At 45.6% G+C, this 12683-nt stretch overlaps 3 non-coding genes across 3 annotated transcripts; all 3 read left to right on the top strand.

Moving 5' to 3' along the window:
• The first annotated feature begins 2225 nt into the window (after window positions 1-2225).
• On the top strand, window positions 2226-2298 carry trnav-aac (transfer RNA valine (anticodon AAC)). The gene has a single exon. It is a non-coding gene; the product is annotated as a tRNA-Val (tRNA).
• Window positions 2299-3850: 1552 nt separating this feature from the next.
• On the top strand, window positions 3851-3923 carry trnag-ccc (transfer RNA glycine (anticodon CCC)). The gene has a single exon. It is a non-coding gene; the product is annotated as a tRNA-Gly (tRNA).
• Window positions 3924-6770: 2847 nt separating this feature from the next.
• trnav-cac (transfer RNA valine (anticodon CAC)) lies at window positions 6771-6843 on the top strand. Its single transcript has one exon. It is a non-coding gene; the product is annotated as a tRNA-Val (tRNA).
• The last annotated feature ends 5840 nt before the right edge of the window (window positions 6844-12683 follow it).

Genomic DNA, 12683 nt, shown 5'->3' with positions numbered 1-12683 from the left:
CAGTCTTCTGTAAAACACGTTGAAATAGAACAGGAAATAGTAACGGTCTGGTTCAAACAAACAACTGTGTCTCAACTGACTGGGGTGATTCACTTCACACCCCCGACAGACTTCTTTCAGAGCTCGGTCGATGAGAGCACTCAGAATATACACCAGGGTGCTTTTAACCACTCTGCTTACTTGGTCACATACCCCGGGCATAAATCCTTCATCTTCATCACGCCCCCGGGACTGTCCGATGCTCATTGGTTCGCCTGGTGGTTTGTGGGGTGTTTCTACATCCATTGGACTGACCCCCTCCTGAGACGCACAGACGGTAGACAGTTCGGCAAAATCGAGGCCCTCCATGAGCTCCAGAGGCTGGGGATCCCCGAGACTCATTTGGACATCCATCGCACCGCATGTTGTTTCGTCCTGAGGGACCGGGGTCTGAGGTCTTGGAGAGTAACCGCAGTCAAAGGGTTCCAGAGTGTATACAAAATCTGGGGAATAGAACAAGGGGTGATCCCGGGTTTGAAGAGGCCTGTAGAGCCTGTCGACGTCCGCAGCTTTCGGGTAAGACATTCTCTTTAATTTTAAACCATGAATGAATTGTTGCGCCTTTTATCCTATCTCTTCACTACGTCATGACACACCGCCCTCTTAGAAGAGAGTAGCCCCTGAGCCGTCAGACCCCCCTCCAAAACCCCACACGTCGTCTGTTTTATCATCGTCGTCGTCATTCAAGGGGGATATATAATCCATAATCCAGCATATTCTCCTTCTAACCAAATCCAGTTGCGAACATTTGGTCAAGATGTCAAAACCATCATTTATACAGTTTATGACCTCTTTCAAGAACGGCCAGTCCACGGCGTCAAACATCATTTCAGTAACCTGTTTTTCTGGATCCTCCACACCCCTTTCAATAGGGTTTGTAATCAGGGTACTGCTAAACAAAATCTTACGATCTGTAGTTAGAGATAGACTCTTCACCACTCTACCGTAGTTCTGCAAGCTTTCCCATTCACACCTTTCAAAACCCTGAGTCGGAGACTCCATTTCGCATTCTCTTGGACCCTCTTGCAAGCCTTCTAGAGTCTTATCCACAAGCCCCAGATATTTCCAGGCCATCACCTTCAACCAGTCCTCATAAGAGTATTCAATTACCGTCTCAAAAGGTTCCAACGTACCCTCCTTCTCTCCCAAAGCAAAAAGCTCCACTCCAACATAGCCGGGATCCCTTTTAAAGCGGTAACCCTGTCGAGCCCCCCAGAACAACACCCAGGAGCGTTCAATCTTCAAATTGGTGAGTACAGGAACCCTTGCCCGGGATTGTTTCTTGCGGGGTTTCATGTTGATGTCGCTGGACATGTTGAAGAAGCGGGATGTTTCAGAAGCTGAGAATTAAAGAGGTATTGCCTAAAAGAAGCGCGGGTTCTTAAATAGAGAGGAGAGTTTCGGGGCGTTGCCTTCAGAGGGGTGGGGGTATTTATGGGTGGCCTTGTTGTTCAGGGTTTTATGGGTGTACACTTTCTGACGGATATGACGTAGGAATAATTAAGGAAATAACTCTACCTAAAATCACGCCCCCCAATTATGACTTAGGAATATTAATAAGCTTAGGGCATACGTCATAACAAAATAGGCCGCGCCCAAAAAACCCTACTATCTACTCTTATGTAGTTGAAGGCGCAGTGAAACAACCCGCGGTGCACGCGTGCCAGTACCGTGTTACCCGTCCTCATCTCCCTGCCCCAAGGCCGGCCGTCGTTTTCTCTTCCTCGGAGTGGCAAGAAATCCTGACCTTGAGAAGAAATGATCGCAAAAGGGTAGCTTTGCGAGGCGCTGGAACTGACACTTTTAAAATTGATACATGTTGTTGCTGTTACAATACAACCGTAGCAGGATCGGCGACATTGCTGTTACTCTTATGTAGTTGAAGGCGCAGTATAGCTCTCATAGTCTGGTGGTGACGGAAGACCACCAGCCGTTTGAACAAGCCATTCAACATCACCTTGTTGGGCTAAGTGCAGGCACTGTCAGAGCGCAGGGCGTCCTGCCTTTGAATGAGTTTCCGAAGTGTCCTGATGTGCCCTTTAGCAATGCCAAACAGGTCTGTGAAAATGGCATCCTTTCACGGCACTTCAGACGCCATCTCACAGTCTAGCCGACCTGAAATGCCTGAGCCCGTTTTACCAGCAGGCTTCAACGGTAACCGTTTGAAGCAAGACGCGGCGGTGTCAGTTTCCATATTGTAGCGGTTATCACGTTCGCTTAACACGCGAAAGGTCCCCGGTTCGAAACCGGGCGGAAACAGCCTGCTGTGGGCCGGCCCTTTTCGTCCTGTTTGCCCTCGTGGTTCCCCGGAGGCGGTGGGTAGCTTTTCTTCATTGGAGTGCCCGAAATCGGTGCACTCACAGCGTCCGTCCGTCGACAGGTTGAAATTGTTATCGCTGGTGTAGCCACTTTTAATTAAAATCTGATGATGATGTTGTTGTTCTTGTTCTTGTTGTTGTTGTTGTTCTTGTTTTTCTTGTTGTTCTTGTTGTCGTCGTGGTCGCCGTCATTATTATTGTTAAAGTAAAGCAGTAGTTAGATTTGTAGCTACCGTAAGGTGTAGAAGGCACAATAGCTCTGTGATTGTCTGATGGTGGCACAAGACGAGCAGCAGCTGTTTGAACAAGCCATTGAGCATCACCTTGTTGGGGTAAGTGTTAGTCTTGTCATAGCTCAGGGCGTTCTTCCTTTGAAAGAGTTTCCAAAGTGTCCTGATGTGCCCTTGAGCAATGCAAAATAGGTCAGTGAAAATAGAAACCTTTATCTCACAGGCTGGCCCACGGGAAACGCCTGTGTGTGTTTTACCATCCGGCTTCGATGGGAGCCATTCGAAACGCCAGGACGGGTCGGATTCCGTAGTGTAGTGGCTATCACGTTCGCCTCACACGCGAAAGGTCCCCGATTCGAAACCGGGTGGAAACAACCCGCGGTGCACATGTGCCAGTGCCGTGTTACCCGTCCCCATCTCTCTGCCCCAAGGCTGGCTGTCGTTTTCTCTTCCTCGGAGTGGCAAGAAATCCTGACCTTGAGAACAAACGATGTAAGAAGGGTAGCTTTGCGAGGCGCTGGAACTGACACTTTTAAAATCGATACATGTTGTTGCTGTTACAATACGACCGTAGCAGGATCGGCGACATTGCTGTTACTCTTATGTAGTTGAAGGCGCAAAATAGCTCTGATAGTCTGGTGGTGACGGAAGACCACCAGCCGTTTGAACAAGCCATTCAGCATCACCTTGTTGGGCTAAGTGCAGGCACTGTCTGATCGCAGAGCGTCCTGCCTTTGAAAGAGTTTCCGAAGTATCCCGAAATCGGTGCACTCAGAGCGTCCGTCCGTCGACAGGTTGAAATTGTAAACGCTGGTGTAGCCACTTTTAATTAAAATCTGATGATGATGTTGTTGTTCTTGTTCTTGTTGTTGTTGTTGTTCTTGTTTTTCTTGTTGTTCTTGTTGTCGTCGTGGTCGCCATCATTATTAATGTTAAAGTAAAGCAGTAGTTAGATTTGTTGCTACCATAAGGTGTAGAAGGCACAATAGCTCTGTGATTGTCTGATGGTGGCACAAGACGAGCAGCAGCTGTATGAACAAGCCATTGAGCATCACCTTGTTGGGGTAAGTGTAAGTCTTGTCATAGCTCAGGGCGTTCTTCCTTTGAAAGAGTTTCCAAAGTGTCCTGATGTGCCCTTGAGCAATGCAAAATAGGTCAGTGAAAATAGAAACCTTTATCTCACAGGCTGGCCCACGGGAAACGCCTGTGTTCGTTTTACCAGCCGGCTTCGATGGGAGCCATTCGAAACGCCAGGACGGGTCAGTTTCTGTAGTGTAATGGCTATCACGTTCGCATCCCACGCGAAAGGTCCCCGGTTTGAAACCGGGCGGGAACAACCTGCGGTGCAGGCGTGCCAGTGCCGTGTTACCCGTCCCCATCTCTCTGCCCCAAGGCTGGCCGTCGTTTTCTCTTCCTCGGAGTGGCAAGAAATCCTGACCTTTAGAACAAACGATTGCAGAAGGGTAGCTTTGCGAGGCACTGGAACTGACACTTTTAAAATCGATACATGTTGTTGCTGTTACAATACGACCGTAGCAGGATCGGCGACATTGCTGTTACTCTTATGTAGTTGAAGGCGCAGTATAGCTCTGATAGTCTGGTGGTGACGGAAGACCACCAGCCGTTTGAACAAGCCATTCAGCATCACCTTGTTGGGCTAAGTGCAGGCACTGTCTGAGCGCAGGGCGTCCTGCCTTTGAATGAGTTTCCGAAGTGTCCTGATGTGCCCTTTAGCAATGCCAAACAGGTCAGTGAAAACGGCATCCTTTCGCGGCACTACAGACGCCATCTCACAGCCTAGCCGACCTGAAACGCCTGAGCCCGTTTTACCAGCAGGCTCCAACGGTAACCGTTCGAAGCAAGAGGCCACAGTGTCAGTTTCCGTAGTGTAGCGGTTATCACGTTCGCCTAACGCGCAAAAGGTCCCCTGTTTGAAACCGGGCGGATACAGCCTGCTGTGGGCCGGTCCTTTTCGTCCTGCTTGCCCTCGTGGTTCCCTGGAGGTGGTGGGTGGCTTTTCTTGATTGGAGTGCCCGAAATCGGTGCACCCAGAGCGTCCGTCCGTCGACAGGATGAAATTGTAAATGCTGGTGTAGCCACTTTTAATTAAAATCTGATGATGATGATGATGATGTTGTTGTTCTTGTTGTTGTTGTTGTTGTTCTTGTTGTTCTTGTTGTCGTCGTGGTCGCCGTCATTATTATTGTTAAATAAAGCAGTAGTTAGATTTGTTGCTACCGTAAGGTGTAGAAGGCACAATAGCTCTGATAGTCTGGTGGTGAAGGAATACCACCAGCCGTTTGAACAAGCCATTCAGCATCACCTTGTTGGGCTAAGTGCAGGCACTGTCAGAGCGCAGGGCGTTCTTCCTTTGAAAGAGTTTCCAAAGTGTCCTGATGTGCCCTTGAGCAATGCAAAATAGGTTAGTGAAAACAGAAACCTTTATCTCACAGGCTGGCCCACGGGAAACGCCTGTGCGCGTTTTACCAGCCTGCTTCGATGGGAGCCATTCGAAACGCCAGGACGGGTCGGTTTTACCAGCAGTCTCCAACGGGAACCGTTCTAAGCAAGAGGTGACGGTGTCAGTTTCCGAAGTGTAGCGGTTATCACGTTCGCCTAACGCATGAAAGGTCCCCGGTTTGAAATCGGGCGGAAACAGCCTGCTGTGGGCCGGCCTTTTTCGTCCTGCTTGCCCTCGTGGTTCCCCGGAGGCGGTAGGTGGCTTTTCTTCATTGGAGTGCCCGAAATTGGTGCACTCAGAGCGTCCGTCCGTCGACAGGTTGAAATTGTAAACGCTGGTGTAGCCACATTTTATTAAAATCTGATGATGATGATGATGATGTTGTTGTTGTTGTTCTTGTTGTTGTTCGTGTTGTCATCGTGGTCGCCGTCATTATTATTGTTAAAGTAAAGCAGTAGTTAGATTTGTTGCTACCGTAAGGTGTAGAAGGCACAATAGCTCTGTGATTGTCTGATGGTGGCACAAGACGAGCAGCAGCTGTATGAACAAGCCATTGAGCATCACCTTGTTGGGGTAAGTGTAAGTCTTGTCATAGCTCAGGGCATTCTTCCTTTGAAAGAGTTTCCAAAGTGTCCTGATGTGCCCTTGAGCAATGCAATATAGGTCAGTGAAAATAGAAACCTTTATCTCACAGGCAGGCCCACGGGAAACGCCTGTGCGCGTTTTACCAGCCTGCTTCGATGGGAGCCATTCGAAACCCCAGGACGGGTTGGTTTCAGTAGTGTAGTGGCTATCATGTTCGCCTCACACGCGAAAAGTCCCTGGTTCGAAACTGGGCGGAAACAACCCGCGGTGCACGCGTGCCAGTGCCGTGTTACCCGTCCTCATCTCTCTGCTCCATGGCCGGCCGTCGTTTTCTCTTCCTCGGAGTGGCAAGAAATCCTGACGTTGAGAACAAATGATCGCAGAAGGGTAGCTTTGCGAGGCGCTGGAACTGACACTTTTAAAATCGATACATGTTGTTGCTGTTACAATACGACCGTAGCAGGATCGGCGACATTGCTGTTACTCTTATGTAGTTGAAGGCGCAAAATAGCTCTGATAGTCTGATGGTGACGGAAGACCACCAGCCGTTTGAACAAGCCATTCAGCATCACCTTGTTGGGCTAAGTGCAGGCACTGTCTGATCGCAGGGCGTCCTGCCTTTGAAAGAGTTTCCGAAGTGTCCCGAAATCTGTGCACTCAGAGCGTCCGTCCGTCGACAGGTTGAAATTGTAAACGCTGGTGTAGCCACTTTTAATTAAAATCTGATGATGATGTTGTTGTTGTTGTTGTTGTTCTTGTTTTTCTTGTTGTTCTTGTTGTCGTCGTGGTCGCCGTCATTATTATTGTTAAAGTAAAGCAGTAGTTAGATTTGTAGCTACCGTAAGGTGTAGAAGGCACAATAGCTCTGTGATTGTCTGATGGTGGCACAAGACGAGCAGCAGCTGTTTGAACAAGCCAGTGAGCATCACCTTGTTGGGGTAAGTGTAAGTCTTGTCATAGCTCAGGGCGTTCATCCTTTGAAAGAGTTTCCAAAGTGTCCTGATGTGTCCTTGAGCAATGCAAAATAGGTCAGTGAAAATAGAAACCTTTATCTCACAGGCTGGCCCACGGGAAACGCCTGTGCGCGTTTTACCAGCCGGCTTCGATGGGAGCCATTCTAAACACCAGGGCAGGTCGGTTTCCGTAGTGTAGTGGCTATCACGTTCGCCTCACACGCGAAAGGTCCCTGGTTCGAAACCGGGCAGAAACAACCCGCGGTGCACGCGTGCTAGTGCCTTGTTATCAGTCCCTGTAACGTGGCCGGCCATCGTTTTCTCTTCCTCGGAGTGTCAAGAAATCCTGACCTTGAGAACAAACGATCACAGAAGGGTAGCTTTGCGAGGCGCTGGAACTGACAGTTTTAAAATCGATACATGTTGTTGCTGTTACAATACGACCGTAGCAGGATCGGCGACATTGCTGTTACTCTTATGAGTAGATGGTAGGGTTTTATGGGCGCGGCCTATTTTGTTATGACGTATGCCCTAAGCTTATTAATATTCCTACGTCGTAATTGGGGGGCGTGATTTTAGGTAGAGTTATTTCCTTAATTATTCCTACGTCATATCCGTCAGAAAGTGTACACCCATAAAACCCTGAACAACAAGGCCGCCCATAACCTGTTGTTCTTGTTGTTCTTGTTGGTCAACTGTAGAGTGTGAATGGGTCGGCTCTTCCTGTAGTGTTTGGGGGTCTTTTTTAAATATACATGTAATGGTTTAGTAAATCTAAACCGTTATAAGATCAACAAGTTCTGTTGTCTGTAATGGTCCCAGGTCTTAACAATGCCAGTTTTGAATAGTGCGTTTATCATATTCACACTGTCTCTGTCTGTCTCTCTCTCTCTCTCGCCCAATCATTTTATAAGATCAACAAGTTCTGTTGTCTGTTATGATCCCAGGTCCTAACAATGCCTGTTTTGCATAGGGTACTTATGTTATCCACACTGTATCTGGCTCTGTCTCTCCCCTCAAATTTAATTAAAAATAAAATTAAAAAAGAGGGTGTGTGTGTGGGTGTTTGTGTGTATAGGTTAATTGTTTTTGTAAAAAAAAAAAAAAAAAAGCTGTGGTTATATTTTATCTCTCACATAATGTGTTCAGTCGTTTTACTTAAATACATTCTAGGGTCTTAAAGCTCATAAGAGTTAGACTTAAGATAAGGATATGCTTTTAAGGTATTTTAGCAGTCTCAATCCCTGATGATAAGGAATCGTTTAAAAAATAAAATGCTAAATAGATCACAACACTCAAGGCTAAATCACTCACACCATGGGGGGCGGGGGTGGGCTCAGACAACAGTAGGTATGGCGTGTGGTATCAAAACATTCAGAATACTTTTAACCTATATAATTTATAAGCTTTGTAAAATAAACCCAAATATCTCTTTTGCGGGGATAAACGCTGTTCTGAGTAGTTTGTGACTTGTTTAATACCAAACAAAGCATCGCTATTAAAAAAAAAAAAAAAAATCACTGTAAAAGCGCTAGTTATTTTAGATCTTTATAGTTATTTTCTTGGCTCAGGTTGTTTTTTAGCGCTTATAAAGGCCTGAAATATTCTTAGTGGTTTGTTGACTATAGGTCTTGATGCTTAAAAATGTTTTTTTGAGAGACCTAAAGGTTCTAATAAAAGTTTAGAGTAGAGAGGAAGAGATCGTCTCCATCTTGGTTTCTATTTGAAATTTGATGCAGTGTCATTTTATTGGTTGGTTTTGATATGTTAATTGGTAACAGGGCGGCACAAAGGCCAGACCAGAACAATGCCTTACAAGCAGATCCGGCATGTGGCCATCAGTATAAGTATGAAGGTCTGGTCTTCAGCTCGACAGACTCATACTGACCTTTCGATTTAAGACTAAAGATCAACAATGTCCGGAAACAACATCAGCGACTTCGATTTAAACAAGTTTTTAGGCAAGTCTTCAGATTCTTTTCATTGACTCAGAGCGTGTTGTGTGCATGTATTGTAAATAAGGCTATAACATCTGTTTTAAGTTCTGTAAAATTATTTTTCAGCCAGTCAACAGGAGTTAATTCCAAACGCTGAGGAGATCATCTGGAACAACGACGGTAAGATTTTTGTGTTTGCGCTCATGGGTTCTTATGTATGGGTGTGTGTGGTTTTGAAGCGGCTCATTAGAGTTATGAAAACGTTTTAATATATATTAATGCCGGTCTCTTTAATTACACAGAAACTATCGAAAGGCCTGTGATTAATGTCTCGACCAAGAGAAGTGGTTGTCCCTAGACAGGCTGTCTGCCGACCGGGTAAGAACTAAACCCCTGTTTGTTTGTATAACGTTTCTGTAAGATGTTTGAGTCCAGTTTTGTTAATTTTAAAAAAATTATCCTGTCTAACAGTATTAAGAAACGTGGTTCGAGACAACGAAAGGCCTTCCACATCGAGGGCTTGTTTCGTTTTACCTTCGAGAACCGTAACCTTTCAAGAATCTGAAAGGCCGTCAGCCCCGGTATCTGATAGCTGTGAGTATATGTCTGCAGCCTGTAAGAGGTTAAAGCTTTTTATAAAGCGGTGTGGTTAAAGGTTAAACATGTCTCTTACCTTCACAGCGGTGCAAAAAGCTAAACCAGCCGAAAAACATAAGAAACGATTATTCTGTGGAGGTAAGTAAGATCTTTCAAACTTTAATGTTTTTAAAAGGGCTTTGTTTGCCCGTTGAGGGCTAATATTTAAGCGATGGGTGACCGTTTCCTGTAGGGCGGGGGGTTCTGGGAAAGATCTTTAGAAGTCCGGACAGATCTAGGCTTGTTTCTGGGGAACGTGTTTAGAAATGACCGATTGCCGTACCGTCTGGTTAGGAAGTAAAGCCGTCCGAAAGGGTTTAGTAAGTTGTTTGGCTTATCTCCCGCTATTATACTTCTGTTTTAAAGTGGTTGTAGGAAAAGGCTTGAAGGTGTTCATTGTATTTAATATTTAAACAGATCGTGAAAACGTTTGTGAAACAGGAAGTCCCGGGATCAGGAAGCGTTTACACTTGGAAGGTTCGTTTAAAAATGAAATGTTGTTGTGTGTGTGTGTGTTTTATTAACAATATTACAGTTTTTAAAGAAACATTTAAGAAACAGTTTATTTACAGCGGCTTCTCTGTTTTACATTTATTATCAAGTCCTAATAAATATATTGTCTGTAAATAATAAGGCGTTGTAGTGAATGTCTAAGGCTATTTTCAAAGGTCTAAAAAAGCTAAAGGTTTTGAATGTGCTGGACATGTTGTTTTAAGTTTGATTTCTGTCGCCGTTTAAAGATGTAAATGTAATGTATATTTTTATTCTTCCCAAGACTCTTGGGATAGTCATTCTGTGGATGAGCTATTGAGGACAATTACCCCGTCTAAGTGGGATCAAACATCTTCCCCGGTGAGATCACCGAGAGGATCCCCCACAGTGGTCTTGGAGACCCCCCAACATCTACTCAGGCCACAGCCTTCTGGGGGTAATTCAACACCCCAGATTCAGCCCGCCGCATTGTCGGGCGGAACAAATACAGGCATCCAACAACCTCAGGGGTCGCCGTCAGTCAGGGCTGACACACCACCCAACGACGGCCTGGTTTCAACATCGTCCCCCCAGACCCGTTTCTTGGCTTCAGAAACGCGGAACAGTACCCCGCGCTTGGCCAGGGTGTTACCGCAAAGGCCTTCTTGGTCTCCGTCCATGAGTATACGCTCGCTCCCTGCCTCCTTCGACCGAGATTTACCGGAGCGACCATCCTTTGAAGCTGAGCCAGGCCACCAGCCCCCGGAGCTACTTCCTGAAGGTCGGCATGAGTTGCTACATACTTAGTTACAAAATCAAAGACTTGTGTTAGTGGGGCAAAACCTGGTGATAGAGAGCCAAAACACCCTTATTAATACCCTTACTAACGAATTGTACCGTATTTAATGTATTAATAGACACAAAACGCCTTACTATTGTGGGTTGTTGGAAAAATAAAAAATAAATTAAAAAATGTCCTGACTTGGTAAAAGAACTCACAAACTAAAGGATTATGAACATGCTAGGGCCCCAAAAAGACCTTCCCGAGAGAACATCCCCGGCCCTGTTGTGAACTCCTCTGATGTCCCAATGAACCTGGAACTATTACAAATGATAAATAATTTAAATAACCCCCAATTACCACCGATAGAATGTGAATTAACAGACTTACCGGTGAACCCCGACCTGTTACAGATGGTCAATGATCTAAATAACCACCTCCCACCGGTAGCGCTTATAGAGGTTCACCCCCTAGTTCACCCCGATTTGTTTGAAATGGTGGAGGCTTTGGAGGAGCTACCCCGACCAAATTCTGCCCCTATTATAAATGATTTGAGACAATTAGAACACAGGATGGCGGCAGAAGCAGCCATCACTATAGAGGAGGGTCTTGACATTAACCGGTTGGATATCTTTGAAGGACTTTTACAGGCTTTAAATGAGCCTCCTCAAAAAGGGGGTTTTGTAGATGTCAGCAGTGGGGGTGTTCGGAATGTGGAGGGTTCTGAGACTGATAAGGCTGTGGAGGACATGCTCTGTGAGAATGTAGGGGGTGAAGGCTTTGTTCAAAATGATGATGTGTCCAAGAGTACCAGTGATCCCGTGATTATAGATAGACCGGCCTATAACAATTTTGAAATGATTCAGCGTTTTAATTTTGCAGAACTTTTAAATTGTGACAATTATGCAGAAATATTTGTCAACATACACGAGGCCTTGCAGAAAATGCTTGAACAGGTTGCTGAAAGGGTCAGACCTCGAGATGTTGTACAGTTAGAACTCAGAGGGGATGATTTGTTTAGCAACCTATCTGTAATGCTGAGTGGAGATAATTTAGATGTCTGGCTAAAATCGAAGCGTTATTGCAAAGTAACGCAGCCATCTTAGCTGATGAAAGTCTGTCTCTGGTAATGAATGTGGTTCGTAACCCTGAGGGTGGGGCGCTTAGAAGACTGTCGAAATGCTTGAAGAACGACATAATTAGGACCAAGCTCAGGCAATTAGTGGTGAGTTCCAGTGGGGACAATAAGCTCTGTTTTGATTACAGTTTAATAAAACTACTCACCCCCGACATGCCTGAACCCCAAGCTCTGCAAGAGGCTTTAATGCTTCATCAGAGGGCCGGCTTAAACTCTCAACAGATGGTTACCTTTTCAGACATCACCAAGTTTGAGGAGTTGTTGTCTTTAAAAATTGTTGTGTGGTACCGTTGTGAGGTAAAGGAAGTATTTGTGAAATTTCAGATACATCCTGAAACCCATACACAGACACTGTTTCTCTTCCTAAGTGATAGTCATTACTTTGGAATAAAGAGTTTGACGGCTTTTTTGGGTTGTTCGTATGTTTGTCATTGGTGTTATAAGGCCTTCAATGATAAGCTTAAGCACCGCTGTGACGGTTACTGTAACGTCTGTTTCAATCCGCAATGTCGTAAGGGTTTGGCCCCTACCATCCGATGTAAAGATTGCTTAAGGATTTGTCTCTCAGCGTTCTGTTTTTCCGAGCATAAGGTACAGAGGGCCGCTGCTGAGGGGGTTAAAAAACGGAGTTATTGTGATCAAACTAAATATTGCCCGCAGTGTTGCCTCCAGTACCGTTTTCATGAGGTTAAACCACACAAATGTCTGGAGCCGAGATGCAGGATCTGTAATGCTGATTTAACCCCGGGGTCCGAACACCAGTGCTTTATTCAGCCGGTTAAAAAGGAGCCGCCGCACAACCGGTATGTCTTTTTTGCTTTTGAATGCCGGCAAGAAAACGGGGTCCACGTTGCTAATTATATACACTGTATTGACATGTTGGATCGTGAGTGGTCAGCTAGCGGTGAGAGTTGTGTCAGGGATTTCTTTACGCGGTATCGCGGTCCAAAATACCTCAATTACACATTTATTGCCCACAATGCTAAGGGTTATGATTCTTACATTTTGATGAAGTATCTGGTGGAAAATGGGGTGACCCCAAAAATAATAGCTCAGGGTAGCAAGATCATGTGTTTCACCGACGAAGCTTTCAACTAACGTTACATAGACTCGTTAAATTTCCTCCCCATGAAA

This window comes from Amia ocellicauda (genome assembly GCF_036373705.1).
Source record: "Amia ocellicauda isolate fAmiCal2 chromosome 11 unlocalized genomic scaffold, fAmiCal2.hap1 SUPER_11_unloc_3, whole genome shotgun sequence".
NCBI lineage: Eukaryota > Metazoa > Chordata > Actinopteri > Amiiformes > Amiidae > Amia > Amia ocellicauda.
Note: the sequence above shows the minus strand (reverse complement) of the source record. Positions and strands in the feature narration are given on the sequence as shown.